Source organism: Zingiber officinale, chromosome 1B (genome assembly GCF_018446385.1).
Source record: "Zingiber officinale cultivar Zhangliang chromosome 1B, Zo_v1.1, whole genome shotgun sequence".
Taxonomy (NCBI): domain Eukaryota; kingdom Viridiplantae; phylum Streptophyta; class Magnoliopsida; order Zingiberales; family Zingiberaceae; genus Zingiber; species Zingiber officinale.
The window spans coordinates 22,052,645-22,073,663 of NC_055986.1; positions in this window are offsets into that span (position 1 = coordinate 22,052,645).

Consider the following 21,019-nt stretch of genomic DNA (forward strand, 5'->3'; position numbering starts at 1 on the left):
ACACGCTGATCGACCCGAAAGTTTAACTCGGGTGGCTAGTGACCTTCCTCCTCCCCTCAAAGAAGAATTAATTCAGTGTTTAATCCGTAATTGGGATGTCTTTGCCTGGTCTACTGAGGAGCTGCCCGGGGTCAAGCCAGAGGTGGCTGAGCACAAGTTGCATCTACTACCTGGCTCCCGACCCGTGAAGCAAAAGAAAAGAAATTTCTCAGCTGACCAGAATAAAATAATAAGAGCTGAGGTAGATCAACTCAAAAAAGCAGGACATGTTCGGGAGGTTCAATTTCCATCCTGGCTATCTAATGTAGTCTTGGTAAAGAAGCCCAACAATAAGTGGAGAGTATGTATTGACTTCCGGGACCTCAACCGAGCTAGCCCCAAAGATTGCTATCCTCTGCCCCGGATTGATCAAATGATAGATTCCACAGCCGGATGTGAAAGAATATGTATGCTGGACGCCTACCAGGGGTATCATCAGATACCTCTAGCTAGGGAAGACCAAGAGAAGGTTAGTTTTATTACGGCTGACGGTACTTTCTGTTTTACTGTCATGCCCTTTGGTCTCAGGAACGCTGGAGCCACCTACCAGCGAATGATGGATAAAATCTTCCGGGAGCAGATTAGACGAAATGTGGAGGTTTATGTAGACGACATACTCATCAAATCCCTGCTGGCCGAAAACTTGATCAAAGATGTGGAAGAAACATGTAGAACTCTCCGACAGTATGGACTGAAACTCAATCCCCTAAAATGCTTATTCGGGGCTAAAGGAGGAAAATTCTTGGGTTATCTGGTGACCGAGCGAGGAATAGAGGTCAATCCTAAAAAAGTTCAAGTGCTCAAGGATATGCAGCCGCCTCAGAATTTAAAAGAGACACAGAAGCTGGTCGGCAGGATAATAGTCCTGTCAAGATTCATTTCCAAATCTACAGACCGGGCCGCTCCTTTTTTCAAAGTATTAAGGAATGCCTCCAAGTTCTAGTGGGACGAAGAATGTACTAAGGCTTTTGAAGAATTGAAGAAGTATCTGGAGCCCTACCCTCTCTTTTTAAGCCTGTTGTAGGAGAGCCCTTATGGGTTTACTTGTCAGCCTCCCCTGAGGCTGTAGGGGCAGTGCTCGTAAAAGAACAGGACAATGTACAAAGACCAGTGTATTTCTTTAGCCATTTATTGAAGGGAGCCGAGTCCCGATACACGGCACTCGAGAAGTTGGTTTACAGATTGGTTCTTATGGCTCGGCGATTACGACCTTACTTTTTATCGCATCCAATCACAGTCTTAACCAACAGCATCATGGGAAGAGCACTGACTAACGTTGAAGTTGCAGGTCAACTTATTAAATGGGCCACAGAATTGGGAGAATATGACATACAGTACCAGCCGCGCACTGCTATTAAAGCACAGACCCTGACAGATTTCTTAACAAAGATACATCAAATCAGCCCTGATGAAACATGGAAGATCTATGTGGATGGGTCCGCTAATCATCATGGAAGTGGGGTCGGGGTCTTAGTAATATCTCCTCAAGGAGATATACTCTAGGTGGCAGTACGATTGAATTTTCGAGCCACGAACAATGAAGCAGAGTATGAGGCTTTATTGGCTGGACTGCAAGCAGCTCGGCATGTCGGGGCAGTTCGGGTAATCATCTATTCAGATTCCCAGTTGGTGACTCAGCAGGTTACAGGCAACTTTATTATAAATGGTGATAAATTGCAAATGTATCAAGAAGCTTATGAGAAGATGAAGGCAGAATTTGCAGAGGTTACTGTGACAAAGATACCCAGGGTGGAGAATGAGCGAGCAGATGAATTATCAAAGATGGTCAGTTCCTTAACTACTTGGGTGCTGGATCGGTCAATGACACAAACCTTTTTGATAGCCCAGATAGACTTACAAAATAATGTAGAAGCAACTATGGATTGGCGGGCACCCATGATCAGTTATCTCCGGCAAGGTATCTTACCTTCAGATCCTGAAAAATCTCGATTGGTAAAGAGGCAGGCTCATGCTTATGTCATGATTGGGGACCAGCTCTACAAGAGGTCTTTCTCTCGACCCTTACTTAAATGTTTGAGTAGGGAGGAAGCTGACCAGGCCTTGCGAGAGATGTATCTAGGATGTTGTGGTAATCATGTGGGCGGTCGAACATTATCTCGCAAGGTGCTCTTGGCCGGGTATTTTTGGCCTACTGTATAGAGGGATGCTCACAAACTGGTGAACACATGCTTGTCATGCCAGAAACATCAAAACTTAACCCATCGACCTACAACCCTGTTGAGAACATCTATAGTGTCATGTCCTTTTGATCAATGGGGCATGGATATCATGGGACCATTTCCAATGGCACCAGGTCAGAGGCGCTTCTTGTTGGTGGCCTTGGACTACTTTTCTAAGTGGGTAGAAGCAGAAGCCCTGGCCCGAATTACGGAAGATGCTATCATCCAGTTCTTGTGAAAGAACATCCTTTGTAAATTTGGTATTCCTTACAAGCTGGTGTCCGACAATGGAAGGCAATTTCAAGGACAAAGAATACAGGCTTGGTGCAAGGGATTTGATATAACGCAAGCATTCACTTCAGTAGGTTATCCTCAAAGCAATGGTCAGACCGAGGTAATTAATAGAGAAATAATTAGGGGTCTGAAGGTCAAGCTGGATCATGTCGGAGGCAGTTGGGTGGAAGAGCTGCCAAGCATTCTGTGGGCCTATCGTACAACACTCCGGGAAAGCACAGGTCTGACACCGTTTCACTTGGTTTATGGCAATGAGGCAGTGGTACCCATAGAAATTGGGGTACCGTCGGTCAGAAGGATACTATATGATGAAGGAAATGCATAACGTCGATTAGTTGAGCTAGATCTTATTAGCGAGACCCGCGACCAAACCGCGGTTCGGTTGGAGGCTTATCGACAAAGAATGAGACAAAATTACAACAAAAGAGTAATTTCTCGATTCTTTGGAGAGGGAGATCTGGTCTGGAAGCAAATCAAGCCAGTAGGAGACGTGACTAAGCTAGCACCACAATGGGATGGACCTTATAAAGTCATTAAAAAGTTAGCCTCCGGAGCTTATTATTTACAAGATGAACGAGGCAAGAAGCTAGATCGGCCCTGGAGCGCTAATTATCTACGACTTTATCGAGTTTGAAGGGATAGGCCGAGAAGTGCAGATCGAGTGAAAAGCTGAGCTGTGACTCATCTCACAGGTGGGGTTAGCGGATCGAGGAAAAGTAGATCGGAAAAAACGAGAAATGTGAAAGCAGATTATATGTAAAACGTTATGACAAAGCTAAGCAATTTAAAGCAAGCATTGGAAGGTGAACACAAAAACAGCAAAGTAGTTTACAAGTAATTTTTGAATCATTATGTATAAAAAAGTCAAAAAAGGTCAGTCGAAAGGGGCAAATATTTCATCTGGAATCTCTTTGATAATCCGATCGTGGTCTAAGAATTCAGGAGGTGGAATGGACCTTAAATAGTCTTACTCATGAAGTTGTCGCAGAGCCCCGCCCGCCCCGTAGATAGCAGATATGGAAAAGCGATGTCCCACCTGTGCACAAAATTCGGGAGAACGCAGATACTCGGCCCGGTGCCGCAGGTAGCGATCGTTTTCCCCTTCTCTATAAAGGGCCAGAGCTGTTGACACACCCTCTGTGGTGGCCCTAGCCTGAGCTAGTTCACTTCTGGCAGTGGCCAATTCTGTTGCTTGGGAAGTCAGTTGGGTCTCTCGAGATTTCAAAAGGACCTCTTGCGATTTTAATTTTTGGTCCTGGTCTTGCATCAGAGTTTCAGCCGCACGCAGTTTTTGAACCAACTGGTCCATGGCTCTTTGATGCTCTAAAGCCTGTTGATTCATACTTTGTTGGTGTACATTATCAGCCTGACTTTGCTTCTCCCGAAGCTCTTCAAGTTCGTGCTCAGTTAGGGCTAGGGACACTTCTAGACTATTTTTCCTGCTGGTCAAAGATTTTATCTCTGCTCGTAGAGCATGGTTGGCCTGGGCAGGATCATTCAGTTGTAATTCTAGTTCAGCAACACGGTCTCGTAACATCTTATTCTGATGATGAGTAGCATGGAAGGAATGGTTCATTATCAGAGATTCTGCACAGGCCTGAAATATACAAGAAGTATTTGATAAGAGCAGGAAAAACAACAGTTGGGAAATTTTTGAGGGTTACTTTGATATATAACTCTGCAAATTGATCCATTTGGGTCGGGGGAGGCAAAGAATCCATATGCCGCAGACTTTCTTCCTATAGAGTAGCCAGACGACCTTTTATTTTCAGAGAGCTGGTGGGAACGTCTGTCCGAGACCATAACTGCGCTTCAGAAGGAAAAGTAGTGTAGTAGTCCTGATAAGTAAGTGGAGGGGGTCCTGAGGGACCCGCGACTGAGCCGGGAGTAGCTGAAGGCTCGGCGGTTGCACCAGAGGGGAGCAGAAGATGGTCCCTGAGGGGGCTCTGCAGGGGGGGGGGGGTAACCGAAGGGCGTGTTGAAGGGCCAGCTTCATCACCCTGAGCATGTTGCACGCTGAATGGTTGAGCCAATGGGGGCTCGGCCTGATTACTGGACGAAATAGGAGGGTCATCTACATGACTCGGGATTGGAGGTGGAGTCACCTGATGGGATGGGGTAAAGTCAGCTGCATGTGGAGGAGAAGGAATAGACGAGGGGCTCAAGTCTGGCATCACGCGAGGAGCTCGGCGCCGAAGCCTCTGAGATAGTGGCTGGTCGTCAGAATCGGAGTCATCTGAGGGTGATCGAGCCCTGCGTCTAGAAGGACTGGAGACATTCTGGCTCAAGCGATCATTTGCAGCACGGGCTCGACGAGCCGCTTGGTAAACATCACGAGAGGCAGAGCTAGTAAAGGGAACATTGCCTGTGCCCCCACCAAGGCCCGTCAATCTTTCGCTAAGTCCCCGACCAGGGATGTAAGTAGCTCGAGGGTAATTAGCCGAAGGTAGTGGTACTGAGGAAGGAGGCCGGGCTGTACGTGGGGCTCGGGGGTAATTGGGAGCCCGGGGGCGAAGGGGAGTATCCGACCTAGGTGGACGAGCAGCCCGGGGGCGAACGGGAGCGACCGATCGAGGGGCACGAGCAGTCCGAGACCGAGTAGGAGGGGCCAGTAAAGAAGGTCGGGCAGCAGAAGAGCCTCGCTGAACGGGTCTGAGCGTAGGGTTGGTCGATGAAGCCCTGCTAATTGAGATCGAAGACGAGCGGGGAAGTGCTCTTCTCTCCAGGATGACTCACCCTCGCCTCATTATCTCCTTGTCACTTAGAGGAAGGGGATGAACCTCTGAAGCATATGTTAAGATTTCAGCTGCAACGGGCAAAGTGTGAAATTAATTTCCCTAGAAGAAATACAATACTCATGTAGTGATGACAAAACAGAAAGAAAAGTTTACCCAGGGAGCGAGGCGTCTCCTAGGTCATATTACTCAGGCGAAAGTAGGACAACAGTTCCTTGGATAGAAGATGTATTAAGTTAATGCGTCAGCCGGCCAGGCGAGATGAGGCTTCCAAATAAGAAGCGTCTAGATGGAATTCACCCAGCTCGGGAGAGGAGGGAAGTGATTGTTGCCATCGCAGAGGCCACTCCACGTCGCGAGGAAAGGCAATAAAGAAAAATTGGTTTCTCCAGCTAGGGTCGGAAGGCGGTAAGGAGGAGAAAAAATTAGTGCGAAGACGGGGTTGAAAATGAAATGCGCCTTCTTCTTGGCGCCGTAGGGTGAAGAAGCAATGAAATAAGGGGACGGACCAGGATATTTCGCACACTTCACACAGAATTACAAAGCCACAGAGGATTCTTATGGAATTGGGTGTTAGTTGCCCTAGAGGAATATGGAAATAGCGGCCTATGTCGGTAAAGAAAGGATGGATAGGAATGCAGAGGCCAGCCACAAATTGTTTTATGAAAAAGGTGCTGGAGCTAATAGGGGGATCAGAGAATCGATGTACTCCAGTGGGAATGATCACTTGCACGTCATCCTCGACCCCATAGGTGTAACGTAAGTCATCTCGAGCACACTCATCGAAAGAGGAAGAGCCGGAGTACAGTATAGACACCAAAGAAGAGAGAAAAGAAGGGGACGCCATGAGAAGCGGAAACGAAAAGAGGGAGGACTAAGCGAAAAAGGATCGGGTTGAAAAGAACAGGAGCAGGAAGGATGCAAATAAAAGGCAGAAGGGAAGGACGTCAAGTGTTGCAAGATGAAAGCGTGGAGACTATTTGTAGACGCCTAATAAAGGGGTAATTTCGCCAGATTATCATCCATCGGCGCAAAATAATAGGCGGGAACAACAAAAGTCGTAGGATCCGCTTCGGAAGTAACGCCCAGGGGCATATTCGGAAGAACACTAGCGTGGTATACGAGGAGGATCTCGGGAAAAGGTATCTGTAATTGTTAAAGTGCTCAGGTTTTCCCGAACTAGAGATAATTATCAGATTCCTCGGTCTGCATATTCAGACCTGGATCGCGAGGTACCCCGATCTATGCATGACTTCTACTTTTTGACCTTCGATTATCCAGACTAGGAATAAGACACAGGTCGGAGTTAGACAGAGGCTGGTCTGTGGTTAGTCAGGCCTGGGATAAGATGCAGGTTAGGAATAAGACCGAGGTCGAAGATGATTGATGAACTAGAAATATTTTCGATCTAGGATGAGTGGGATCTAAAATGGGCGGCCAAATTGTAAGCAGAATCTTGAGGTTATTTCAGAAGGGAAGTATGCAAGATTATCAGCAAGAGAGCCACATTACAAATAAAGTTAGAGAACGAATGAAAATCCGCAGGCAAGAGATATCATGAGGAATATAAGCATGTTGGAATAAAGAAAAAGCAGTGAATAAGTTACCAAGAAAGTTGATTTGTACATCAAGGAAAAGTACTTAAGAAAGCAATACATACAACTAGATTACAATTTTTTGTCAAGAGGAGGAGGATTATCTTCGGTAGGACCAGCTATATGCTCAGTAAGGCCAGAAGCAGGTTCAACCAGAAGCTTGGGTAAGAGAAAGAGGTCGTCATCATCCTTAAAAGAGGGGAATGACCCATCAGGAATTTCATCCATGATGCGACCTATGTCTACAAAATCCTCCGAAGGGACAGATAAAATCATATTCTATTCCAGCATTTGACGAGCTCCTCCACCCACGCCGCAGCATACCATGAAGTGCATTACATCTCCCATTTTCTTTATGAAAAAGGGGGAGGTGACATACGCTTGTCTGTAGGCCCTCAGTCGACCCACTTCGCCTGCTTGATACTCGGCCAGCTGTGTCTCTGCTTTCTTCTGGTCAGCCTGGGCTTGAATCAGGGCTTCTTGACCTTGGGAGACATCCTCTTGAATCTTCAGAAGGTTGGCCTGCACAGCTTTAAGAGTTGCCTGGCTGACCTCCCATTGGCTTTGAAGAGCCTTCTCCCGGTCGGCGTTAGAAGCCAGTTGATTTTGAACTTCTGCCAAGGTCTTCTGAAGGCTCTCCTGGGTTTATTGTGAGCTAGCCAATTGGGCATCCTTCTTCTCCAGCTCAACCTCTAACTCTTGGTGCTTTTCTACCTCGGCGGCTAACTCCGACTCACTGGTCTGTAAAGCTAGTTCCAAGGCCTTGATCTTGTCAAAAGCCGCATGAGAAATATCACGGGCCGATCCGGCAGACTCTCCAATCAAGCGAAGATAGTGAGCCAGATCCCCGGGTGTGGGATTGAGAGGATCGCGAGGAGTCAGGGGCAACTCTATTTCCTCCAGGCGAGCTTTCATCGATTCGTTGTCCCTCTGTAAGCTACAGGCGTGTTGAAGGGCGCTTAAGTTGGTAGAGCAGGCCTGGGTCAGGTATCAAGTATAAGAAGAAAGGTTGTAAAAGATTGTAGCAAAGAAGCGTGGGTGCAAAAAGACTTACAACAACCATTTGACAAGCCGCATAATCTAACCCCCCCAACGGAGCATTCTTCCAAAATTTGCCATTGCCGGTGCGCTAAGACGCTGCTAAATCGCCTTCTAATCCAATTAGAGCAGTAAGGGGAGGAGCCCCATCAGTAGTTTCTGCGCCTACCCCTGAGTCTGTGGAGGATGGCACGCGCCAAAAATCAGGAAAGGAGTATTTCTTGCGAGTTTTCCTCCGAGATCTAGAAGTAGACGCGGGAGCATCCAAGGGAAGGGGGCCAGATGGAGTGTCAAAGCTCCCGGGCTGGTCCGTTAAGGGTAAAGATGGCTGACTGGGAGAAGAGGTTGGTGCTTGCGAAGAAGCCTGCGCAGGAGCTATGCCTCGACCAGAAGCCAGGACTGATACAGGGGGTGACGCGATGGGAACTTCAGGCCCCATAATGCTCTCTCGGGCAGGAGTAGTTGCTTTGAGTTCCAAGGGGCGGAGAGTAGCAGATGAACGACGGCTGGGCGGGATAGGTGGAGGTGACGCTTGAATAGCTGGAGTCACTCTCTTACGCTTGCGTTGAAGTTTCAGGCGCTCAGACGGTCGAGGGAATGCCACTTGCATCTCTTCAAATTGCTCTACGGTGGCCTCCCCGGCCTGTTCTCCTGAGGCTTCCTCCATCTGCCCTATCATGGATAGGTCAACTTGTTATACAGCAACCGGGTCTTCAGCTAGAGCTGCATCCAAGGGAAGTGCTGAGGAAGTCCCCTCAGGGGTCGCCGCCGGCAGAATTGGAGATAGAATAGGAGCGGATTGCGAAGTAGAGGGACCAGACCGGAAAGAAGCTGCTACACCCCGTCTAAGCTCGTCGCCTAGATTTTTCAAATAAGAGGAGGACCGGCGCTTAACATCAGACGAGTAGGCTCGATACATGGCAACTTCTGCGATAAAGAAAAAAGATACCTCAGTTAGCAAATAATAGATAAAAGGAAAACGGGGTCTTACCAAACGGAGCCCCGATGTCCTTTTGAACAGGGCTGAGCCCAAATAAATATAGAAAGCCTTCCAACAACAACACAAAAAAGTTAACAAGTACGCCTTGCAGCGCTTCAGTGGTAGAGATACAAGCAGGCTGGTGTTGGTGTGAAGGAAGGTTATCAGGGAGGTCTGGGCGCCATTGTATAGGCCCGACCAGTGGTTGAGGTAGTCTGACAAAAAAGAAGTGGGATTTCCACCCTTTGTTCGAAGAGGGCATGTCAGCAAAAAACTTATAGCCGGATCTAGCTTGTACCATGAATACGCCCTGCTCTGAACGTTTGAAGGAATAAAAGTGGTGAAAGAGATGAACAGTCAAGGGAAACTCATATATACGACAGAGAATAATGGTGCCACAAACTGCCCTAAAGAAGTTAGGAGCAAGCTGAGAAACGCAAACGCCAAAGTATTCGCTCAGAGAAGAAATGAAGGGATGAATGGGAAAGCGAAGACCTCCCAGAATCTGATCCCTGAAAATGGTCGTGAAACCTTCCGGAGGGCTAGCAGGATGCTCTCGAGGTGTGGGAACTCGAAGTTTATAAGCATCATTAAGATGTAGGTCTGAACGAATCACTGATAGGTCGTGGTCATCCATATCTGAAATGAAGCAGGAGTACCAAAGAGTGGTCTTACCATCAGCCATTGTCAGGGTAAAGGGGGTCGAGGATGAGATTAGTCAAAGAGGAGAAGAACACTAGATGAAGGAACTTAGAAGAGGAAAGGAGTGGACGCCGGTGAAGTAGAAGCGACAGGAGGCCGGTGAAGTCGAAGCGACAGGAAGCAAATGGTCAAAACGAGCAAGGCAATGACTGCGGACGACCTTTAGGGTTTATAAAGGCAGGGTTTCTAGGAAATATCAAAAAAAGAGTATCTTTTTGGGTAAAGCGCTTAAAGCCGTCCGATCGTCGAAGAACATATTCTTATGGGAAGGCGTGTACAAAAAGGAGTGGGGTGGACGACGTCACTTTGCATAAGCAATAAAGGCAGAGGACAGGTGTCGACCTCCGAGAAGCCGTATTAATGATGGATGTGATAAGGAAATCATGATATGAAGCAAGTGTGCGGAAACATTTACCGCATTCTTTTCTGGAGAATCGTGAAAGAAAAGTAGCGGGAAAAGAATTCAAACACAGCAAGGCCAAAGCTAAGTAAAGTATTAGTATGGCTATTCCCTCAACACTATTAATAATATATTTCTTGATGACAGACGATGTGAGAGCTCCAAGAACGAGTCTGGATCGGGAATTCGACCCCCCAGATCGGTAACTTTCAGCCGGATCGGGAGTTAGACCCCCAGGTCAGCTACAGGTGTCCTGTCTGTTGAATTGATCCGCAGGTTTGCAACATTTATCTTGACCAGGAGGGCAGTTGCTCGGTCGGCTGTTCCAGACTCTTGCCTCAGTGCAAGTTATAAGTGAGCTCTGCTCTCACGCCCAACGACCGAGCTGCTCGGTCGGCTGTTCCAGACTCTTGCCTCAGTGCAAGTTATAAGTGAGCTGTTCCAGACTCTTGCCTCAGTGCAAGTTATAAGTGAGCTCTGCTCTCACGCCCAATGACCGAGCTGCTCGGTCGGCTGTTCCAGACTCTTGCCTCAGTGCAAGTTATAAGTGAGCTATGCTCTCACGCCCAACAACTGAGCTGCTCGGTCGGCTGTTCCAGACTCTTGCCTCAGTGCAAGTTATAAGTGAGCTCTCCTCAATGCAAGTTATAAGTGAGCTCTGCTCTCACGCCCAACGACCGAGCTGCTCGGTCGGCTGTTCCAGACTCTTGCCTCAGTGCAAGTTATAAGTGAGCTCTGCTCTCACGCCCAACGACCGAGCTGCTCGGTCGGCTTTTCCAGACTCTCGCCTCAGTGTGAGTTATAAGTGAGCATTGCTCTCACGCTCAACAACCTTCCCAGTTGGCTCAATCACTTTCGAGGTCAATATCTTTTACATATACAGTAAAGTACAACATGCCTTACAGGTATTGCGGCTTACTACTATAATGGCCCGGAATAAGGAAAGAGTGAGGTACGCGAGGTGCGTTTGTTATGTTTTCTAAGAGGCTAAAAGAATGCAGGTATTTTATAGCGATACAAACACAGACAGAAGGAAAGAATACAGTTATAAAGTAGAAAGTTGGCCTCATTTCATAAAGAGGAATTCATGAAAAGGAACATTTAGTAGTGCTCTCAATAGCTGAATTATTGTTTATTAATTACATAAGACCAGTAGGGGATACAGGTGCTATTACAGTCAGGAGCCACTGAGACAACTAAAGCCCGGACAAGAGCCATTGAGACAACTAAAGCCCTGACAGGAGCCACTGAGACAACTAAAGCCCGAGCAGGAGTCACTGAGACAACTAAAGCCCGGGCAGGAGTCACCGAGACAATCAAAGCCCAGACTGGAGCTACAGGAGCTAGTTAAGGGTTGTGGGCACTGCCCTGGGAAGGAACATCCTGAGGGTCAAGAGCCGCTGGGACGTTGGAAGCTCGAGCCAGCTCTGCTTGAAGGGATCTGATGATGGTCTGCTGCTGAGAGATGGTGTATTGTTTATCATCAAGGCACGTATGGAGGAGGGATAACTCGGCCTCATGTTCTCGCTGCAGACGATCCTGGAGGCTAAGTTGGTGTTGCAGGTCAGACTGATATTTATCTTTCATCGCCTTTTCTGCGTGAACGTGAGATTTAGCAAGGCGATATAAGGCCTCTGCGTCCCGCAAGGAAGCGAGTTGACGATCTCGATCCAGGGACATATTTTTTAGTTCGAGCTCCTTCTCTGCAAGCTGCAGGGTGAGGTGATTTAGCCGCACTTGGAGGGATGACTGATCAACCTCGTCGGAAGAGGGCGAATGCATTGTGTCAGGGAGAAATTAGGAGAAGGAAGAGTGACGAAAAGCAGGAAGAAATCAGGGGAAAAGGAGAATGCGAGGAGGAAGCGTCTTGAGGTATTTTTAAAGAGGAGAGTGAGTACGCAAAATAAAGCAGTTACACAGGCACCGTACTCGATGCAACCATTAAAGCAATTACACAGGCACTGTACCCCAGGCAACCACTAAAGCAATTACACAGGCACTGTACCCCAGGTAGCCACTAGAGCAATTACACAGGCACTGTACCCCAGGCAACCACTAAAGCAATTACACAGGCGCCGTACCACAAGCAACCACTAAAGCAATTACGCAGACAGGGTATTCTAGGCGATAGGACATAAAGGGTGGTACGGTATGTATGACAGGAGACAGAGAGCACAGAGGGGTGTAGGGGGTCTAGTCAGTCAGACTTGGGTCTTCCTTCGACTAGACTTGAGGGGGAGACTTGTGATACGGTGCATATTTGGTGGGGTCGATAAGATGATATGGCTTGAAGTCAGGCCAGCGTGGCTGGTCAATAGTCCAGCTGACGAGGAGGTCAAGAAGGTTAAAGGTCAAGCCAGCGTGGCTGGTCAATAGTCCAGCTGACGAGGAGGTCAAGAAAGTCAAAGGTCAAGCCAGCATGGCTGGTCAATAGTTCAAGCTGACAAGGAGGTCAAGAAGGTCAAAGGTCAAGCCAGCATGGCTGGTCAACAGTTCAAGCTGACAGGGAAGGCAAGAAGGTCAAAGGTCAAGCCAACGTGGACAGTCAATAGTCCAGCTGACGAGGAGGTCAAGAAGGTTAAAGGTCAAGCCAGCGTGGCTGGTCAACAATTCAAGCTGACAAGGAGGTCAAGAAGGTCAAAGGTCAAGCCAGCATGGCTGGTCAACAGTTCAAGCTGACAGGGAAGGCAAGAAGGTCAAAGGTCAAGCCAACGTGGACAGTCAATAGTCCAGTTAACGAGGAGGACAAGAAGGTCAGAAGGGACTCAGCCCTGATAGTGAGTAGTAAAAGAGTTCATGGACCACGAATAGATGCAGAAGGAGACTACTGGCAGGTCTGCTTTCATACCCAGCGTGCAGGTCGGGACGTTCATGCCATGGATAACAACAAACACATAGGGGTCGGCAGACAGACCCAGCGTGTAAGTCGTGATGTTCATGCCATGGACAACAGCACACATATGGGTCGGTGGACAGACCCAGCGTGCAGGTCGGGACGATCATACCATGGATAACAGCATACGAACACAGGTCAGGGATCCGACCAAGCGTGCAGGTCGGGACATTCATACCATGGATAACAACAAACAGATGCAGGTCACGGAGCTGACCCATCGTGCAGGTCGGGACGATCATACCATGGATAACAACAGACGAACACAGGTCAGGGATCCGACCCAATGTGCAGGTCGGGACGATCATACCATGGATAACAGACAGACACAGGTCAGGGATCCGACCCAACGTGCAGGTCGAGACGTTCATACCATGGATAACAACAAACAGATGCAGGTCGGGGAGCTGACCCATCGTGCAGGTCGGGAATCAGTGGATCGTCGAGATGTACATACTTCGAATGACAGACGAAGGTGGGTTAGGAGGCCAAACACTACATGACAAATAGGCCTGCAAAGAATCGTAACCACCTATCAGAAAACAATCATCACATGTCAGGGAATATTCTAACAGTGAGAGGCTCATACTCCTCTTGGTTCCTCGGCCGGCCTATGAGAGAAAGCCACGTGTAGACCATCGCCAGACAGAGCCTGACACCCGACATTTCCTGACATTCGCCAGGTTCCAGAAACCTCAGTTGCAGTATAAAAAAGGATGCTTTGTCCCTTATGCAGGTACGCTCACTCGTCATTTTCTTACCAGTCTTTTACTTTTCATGCTCTCTCTGTGATTTCTGGGGAAAAAGTACCTGACTTAAGCGTCGGAGGGCCTGACCCGGGGACTTTTTCCCTGGTTTCTGGTCTCTAACGACCGGGTGATTTGTCTGAGTGTGTGCAGAGTGATAGCGTCATCATCCTGGTCATTTCCTTCTGTACGATTGCTCGTGTGCACCTGTCCAAGGGGTACCTCGCTGATTCAGCATCGTGACAACTCTTCGTCAACTTTTAGCACAACAAGGCCCGCCTCCATCTGACTCAGCTTCCGGACGGGATCAGGATCAATCTTTAATTCGAACGATTTAAGATGATTATAATTCTCTTATCAATCCTAATTTCACGATTCTTAAGGATCAACCTTTACAACAACCAACAATAACCAAGCCTTTTCCCACTAGGTGGGGTCGGCTGTATGAATCCTTTTACGCCATTGAGCTCTATCTCCTATTATATCATCATCTATATTTAAATATATTTTATCTTGTTTTATTGTTGCTAACCAAGTCTTTTTTGGTCTTCCTCTTCCTCGTTTGATATGCATATTTATCATAGTTTCACATCGCCTAACTGGAGCATTTATTGGTCGTCTAAGTACATGTCCGTACCATCTTAAACGTGTCTCTCGGAGTTTTCTCTCAATAGATGCAACTCCGACTTTCTCTCTAATGCTCTCATTTCTTATTTTGTCCATCTTTGTATGTCCACACATCCACCTTAACATCCTCATCTCTACAACTCTCATCTTCTACTCGTGTGCTTGAGTCATAGCCCAACATTCAGCTCCATATAATATAGCAGGTCTAACTGTGATTTTATAGAACTTACCTTTAAGTTTAAGAGGTACTTTACGGTCACAAAAAACACTCGACGCTCCCCTCCATTTCACCCATCCTGCTTGTATTCTATGTAAGACATCTCTCTCAATCCCTCCATCATTTTGTAAAAATGATCCTAAATATTTAAATCGCTCGGTTCCAGGCAACTCGTCCTCTCCTATCTTAACAATTGTTTCATTACTTCTAATATTGCTAAACTTAAATTCCATATATTCTGTTTTTAATCTATTAAGCTTATAACCTTTCCCTTCTAGTGTTTCCCTCCAAGATTCTAGCTTAGCATTTACTCTTTCACGTGTCTCATCTACCAAAATAATATCATCTGCAAACAACATGCACCACGGTACTGTGTCTTGAATGTGCGCAGTGAGTTCATCCATAATTAGTGTAAAAAGATAGGGACTTAGAGCTGATCCTTGATGTAACCCTATCTTTATTTGAAATGCTTCAGTTACTCCGCCTGAAGTCTTTACTCTGGTCGTTACATCCTCATACATATCCTTAATTAGTTCAATATATATTATGCTAACACCTCTTTTTTATAAAATTCTCCATATAATTTCTCTTGGGACTCTATCATAAGTTTTTTCTAAGTTAATGAATACCATGTGTAGATCTTGTTTTTGCTCCCAATATTTTTCAATTAATTGTCTAAGAAGATGTATAGCTTCTATTGTTGACCTTCCAGGCATGAATCCAAATTGATTTTCTGTCACTGTGGTCTCCTTTCTTAATCTTTTTTCTATTACTTTTTTCCAAAGTTTCATAGTATGACTCATTAGTTTAATACCTCTATAGTTTGCACAATTTTGTACGTCTCCCTTATTCTTATATAAGGGAACTAGAGTACTTATCCTCCATTGATCAGGCATTTTTTTCGTTTTCAATATCATGTTAAATAATTTTGTAAGTCATTCAATACCTTGTTTCCCTAAGCACTTCCATACCTCTATCGGAATATCATCTGGTCCAACGGCTTTTCCATTGTGCATCTCATTTAAAGTTTGTTTTACTTCTGAAGTTTGAATTCTACGATAAAAATTAAAATTTCGATGCTCATTTGACCTAATTAAATTACCCAAGTTAAGTTGGTCTCCTAAACCTTCATTAAAAAGTTGATGAAAATACCTCTTCCACCGTTCTTTTATTTCTCCATCGCTTACTAATACCCTATTACATTCATCTTTAATACATTTTATTTGACTAAGATCTCTTGTTTTTCTTTCTCTCACTTTAGCTATTCTATAAATGTCTCTTTCCCTTTCTTTTGTATCCAATTTTTGATATAACCGTTCAAAAGTTTCATTTTTTGCTTCACTCACCACTTTCTTAGCTTTTTTCTTAGCTATTGTATATTTTTTTTAAGTTTTCCTCATTCTTACAAATATATAATTCTTTATAAGCTATTCGTTTTTCCTTCACTTTCTCTTGTACTTTCTCATTCCACCACCAAGATTCTTTACTTAGCGGTGCATGCCCCTTTGACTCACCGAGGAAACTCTTAGCTATTATTTTTAACTTTGATACCATCTTATCCCATGTTGTATTAGAGTCATCATATATTTCACCTAATGCTTGTACTTCTATTTTCTCCTTAAATATATGTTACTTCCCATCCTTTAACTTCCACCACTTAATTCTAGGAATTGTATATATTTTCTTTCTATTGATACTATGTTTAAGGCGTATATCCAACACTACTACCCTATGTTGGGTAGTTAAGCTTTCTCCAGGGATGACTTTGCAATCTTTACAAATCTTTCTATCCTTCTTCCTAACCATAAGAAAGTCAATTTGCGATTTATTATTCCCACTTTTGAATGTGACTAGGTGTTCTTCTCTTTTCTTAAAAAACGTATTAGCTAATATAAGGTCATATGCTATCGCAAAATCTAATATAGTTTTCCCTTCCTCATTCCTCGTTCCAAACCCATAGCTCCCATGTACTCTCTCATATTCCTCATTTTTCACTCCGACATGCCCATTTAGATCACCTCCTATTAAAATCCTTTCATTTGGTGAAATATTTTGTAATATTTCATCTAAGTCCTCCCAAAACCTTAATTTGGTAGCTTCATCTAATCCTACTTGTGGTGCATATACGCTAATTATGTTCATAGTTTCTTTCGCCACTATTATCTTAAGGGCTATAATTCTATCCCCTTTTCTAACTACTCCTACAACTTCATCCTTTAACAAACTATCTACAATAATATCCACTCCATTTCTTGTTCTACTATTTCCAGTGTACCATAACTTAAAACCCGAGTTCTCTATCATCTTTGCCTTCTCACCTGTCCATTTTGTCTCTTGTACACACAAAATATTAATTTTTCTCCTAATCATTGTTGGGTTTTTCGGGCCGCGAAAACCGCTTTTCGCGTCACGGAAACCCCGAATCACCCAAAGCCGTAGATCCGTGCAAGGAAAACCGAACGAAATACAAGTAAGAGTTTAAAAAAAAAAACCTTTAGATCTACTCCTAGATCTATGTGTTGAGAGCTTTACCCTTGTTGCGTGCCCTTTCGCGTTCCCGCTCGTCCAAGGAGTTGCCGGATCTCTAGACCGTCAAGCGTCGGTCCTCTAGAAGTATCCACACGGACACGTAGGTGGAGAAGACCTCACACAAAGGTGTGCTAGCACCTTGTGTGGTCACGGCAAGAGGAGGAGAGGGAGAGAGCTTTCTTGAGGAAGAAGAAGAAGAAGTAATGCCTTGAATAAAATCAAATTTTATTCACCACTTTTGTGTGGCCGGCCACTCCATGGAGTGTAACTCCCATTCCACATTAATCACAATTAATGTGAAGCCATTAAGAGGTGTTGTGTAACTCCAATGATGTGGCACATCATGAAGATGTGGACCATTACCATTGGTCCACATCTTGCCACCTCACAATGATGTGGCAAATGAGTAACCTCCACTCATTTAATGTGGCCAACCCACATTAAATGCAATGGAGGCTTGTAACCTCCATGAGGTGGCAAAGCAAGATGTTGTGGAACAACACTATTGGTCCACATCTTGCCACCTCACTCATGATGTGGTAAAGAGTCAAGTCAAACTTGGCTCTTCCTCTTCCTCTCTAGTCAAGTCAAACTTGACTCAATCTCTCTCATGGTTGATCTAATCTAACCATTTGATTCAAACCAACTTAATATAATGAAACTAATTCATTAAATTAAATTGATCTAATGAGTCATAATCTAAATTAAACTCATTAAATACATGAATCAACTTGAGTCTAACTCAATTATCCCAATTTGGATTACTCTTAATCCAATTTGATTCATCAAATGAATCTAATCCTCTTGGTTCATCGTATGAACCAAATCTCCATCTAATTGTCCTTAGTGTGTGACCCTATAGGTTCTTGTAATGTTGGCAATGCCCCTAAACTCATTTAGGAGCATAAGTAATGAGCGGTATCTAGCAACACATCATTACTACCCAAGTTACAAGAATGTTGAGATCCAACATCACCTTGTGACTACTAATTGTGACTCCTCACAATATGTGACATTGTCCTTCTATCCTAGACATCTAGATTGATCAATGTGAGGAATAGACCGTGTCATCCTCTAATCAATCTAAATCTTGAACTCCAAGTAGACTCACTCAATCAAATGAGCTCAACATCTCATGTTGACTCACTTGGGCATGGCCATGCACTTCGTGGTCTAACTCTATCAAGAATATTGATGTCGCTCCCGTCATATGGGAGGGATAGATCCCATCTACATCACTTACATCCCTCTGCATAATTTGTTACATACCCAGTAATCGCCTTTATAGTCCACCCTGTTACGGGTGACGTTTGACGAAACCAAAGTACATAACTCATTATGTAGGGATCCATGGTGACTTCAGGTCAAAGGACTAATAGTCATACTAATAGCCACATGAGAAAGTATATGACACTCATATAACGATCCATGATACTTTCTCATGGCGGGTCATTCAGTATACATTCTCTAATGCATACCCATGTGTCAGCTTGATATCTCTATATCCATGACTTGTGAGATCAAGTCATTGAGCTGACCTACATGCTAGTCTTATTGTATTAACATTATCCCTGAATGTTAATACTCGACTAGGAATGATCTAGAGTAGTGTTCCCTATATCATCTCACTATCGATTCAACCAATCGATTGATATAGGTAAGAACCTTCTACTCAAGGACGTTACTATACTTATTTTATCTGACACTAATACAAATAAGCATAATAACCAAAAACCAAATGCCTTAACACATATACAAGAATATGATATACATGAGTCCATACAATCATCAAATGATTGGCTCTAGGGCTCTAACTAACAATCTCCCACTAGCACTAGTGCCAATCAGTATAGGCTCTAAGGCCTAATGACCTAGTGTGACCATCATGCTTTCTCTGTGCCAAAGCTTTGGTCAAGGGATCTGCGATGTTAGCCTCTGTAGGTACTCTGCAAATCTCCACATCTTCTCTATCGATAATCTCTCGAATAAGATGAAAATGTTGTAGAACTGCTGTGAACTCTGCCAGCTCATAGCACTACCATTCATGCAAAACACGAACCTCGACTGTGATCTTTAATCATCCTGATCGGTCTGGAAGCTGGCATCACTGTAACCCTTTACAGTTAGCTCATCATTGCCTCCATATATCAAGAAATATTCTTTAGTCCTTCATAAGTACTTAAGAATATTCTTGACCGCTATCCAGTGACTTTCACTAGTATCTGCTCATCATGCTCAAAGCATACGAGACATCAGGTCGAGTACATAGCATGGCGTACATGATCGATCCTATGGCTGAGGCATAAGGGATCTGATCCATGCGGTCTCTCTCCTCTCTAGAAGAGGGACCTTGAGTCTTCGAAAGACTCACGCCATGTGACATCGACAGAAATCCCTTCTTGGAGTTTTGCATGGCAAACTGTAGGAGTACCTTGTCAATGTATGTACTCTGACTTAGGCCAAGCAATCTCTTAGATCTATCTCTATAGATCTGTATCCCAAGAATGCGGGATGCCTCACCTAAGTCCTTCATTGAGAAGCAACTCCCTACCCAGGTCTTGACAGATTGAAGCATAGGGATGCCCTTCCCAATAAGTAGTATGTCATCCACATACAATATGAGGAAGACAACTATATCCCCTACAACCTTCTTGTAGACACAAGACTCATCTTCGTTCTTGATGAAACCAAACTGTTTGATTGCATCATCGAATCGAAGATTCCAGCTCCGAGAAGCTTGCTTTAGTCTATAAATGGACCTATGCAGCTTGCATACTCTGCTAGTATGCTGTGGATCTACAAAACCCTCATAGATAAGTCCATCCATGTCAGTCTTTCTCTTAAAGACCCACTTACACCCAATGGGTTTTACCCCTTCAGGTGGATCAACCAAAGTCCATACTTGGTTGGTGTACATGGATTCCATCTCGGATCTTATGGCCTCTAGCCATTTCTCGGAATCTGGTCTCATCACAACTTCCTGATAGGTGGTAGGCTCATCCTCTATGAGCACAATGTCATCATGGTCAGACAAGAGAAATGAGTATCTCTCAGGCTGACGACGTACCCTATCAGACTTGCGAAGAGGTATGTCTACTTGAACTGGTTGTTGTTCCTCAACTCCTTGTGGAACAACATCATCCACAACACTTTGTGGTTCCAGTTCAATTTCCATCGAGGCTTCAGTGCTATTGTTCGCATCTTGAACTTCTTCAAGATCGAACGTGCTCCCACTAGTCTTTCTAGAAACAAAGTCCCTTTCTAGAAAGACCCCAGTCTTTGCCACAACTACCTTGTGGTGACTGAGAATGTAGAAGTAATATCCCTTAGTTTCCTTGGGATATCCGATGAAATAGCACTTGTCAGATTTGGGTCCTAATTTGTCTGAGACTTGACGTCGTACGTAGGCCTCACAGCCCCAAATCCTCATGAAAGACACCTGGGCATCTCTCCCAGTCCATATCCTATATGGTGTCTTTATCACGGCCTTGGATGGAACTCGGTTGAGAATAAAAGCTGCCGTGTCTAGAGCATAGCCCCAAAGGTATGTCGGAAGATCTGTGTGACTCATCATAGATCGTACCATATCTAACAGGGTACGATTCCTCCTTTCGGATACACCATTCCACTGTGGTGTTCCAGGAGGAGTGAGTTGGGATATAATCCCACACTCAGCTAAATAGTCACGAAACTCATGGCTTAAGTATTTACCACCTCGATCTGATCGAAGTATCTTAATACTCTTGCCAAGCTGGTTCTGTACTTCATTCTTGAATTCTTTGAACTTTTCAAAGGATTCAGACTTATGTGTCATCAAGTACATATAACCATATCTACTGAAGTCATCAGCAAATGTGATGAAGTATCTATAACCGCCTCTAGCAACGACATTGAAAGGGCCACATACATCACTATGTGATAAAGAAACCTTCTCAATGGCTCACCTAAAGGAGTCTTGGTCATCTTGCCTCGTAGGCATGACTCGCATATCTCATATGATTCAAAATCAAATGAGTCCAGCAAACCATCCTTATGGAGCTGGGAT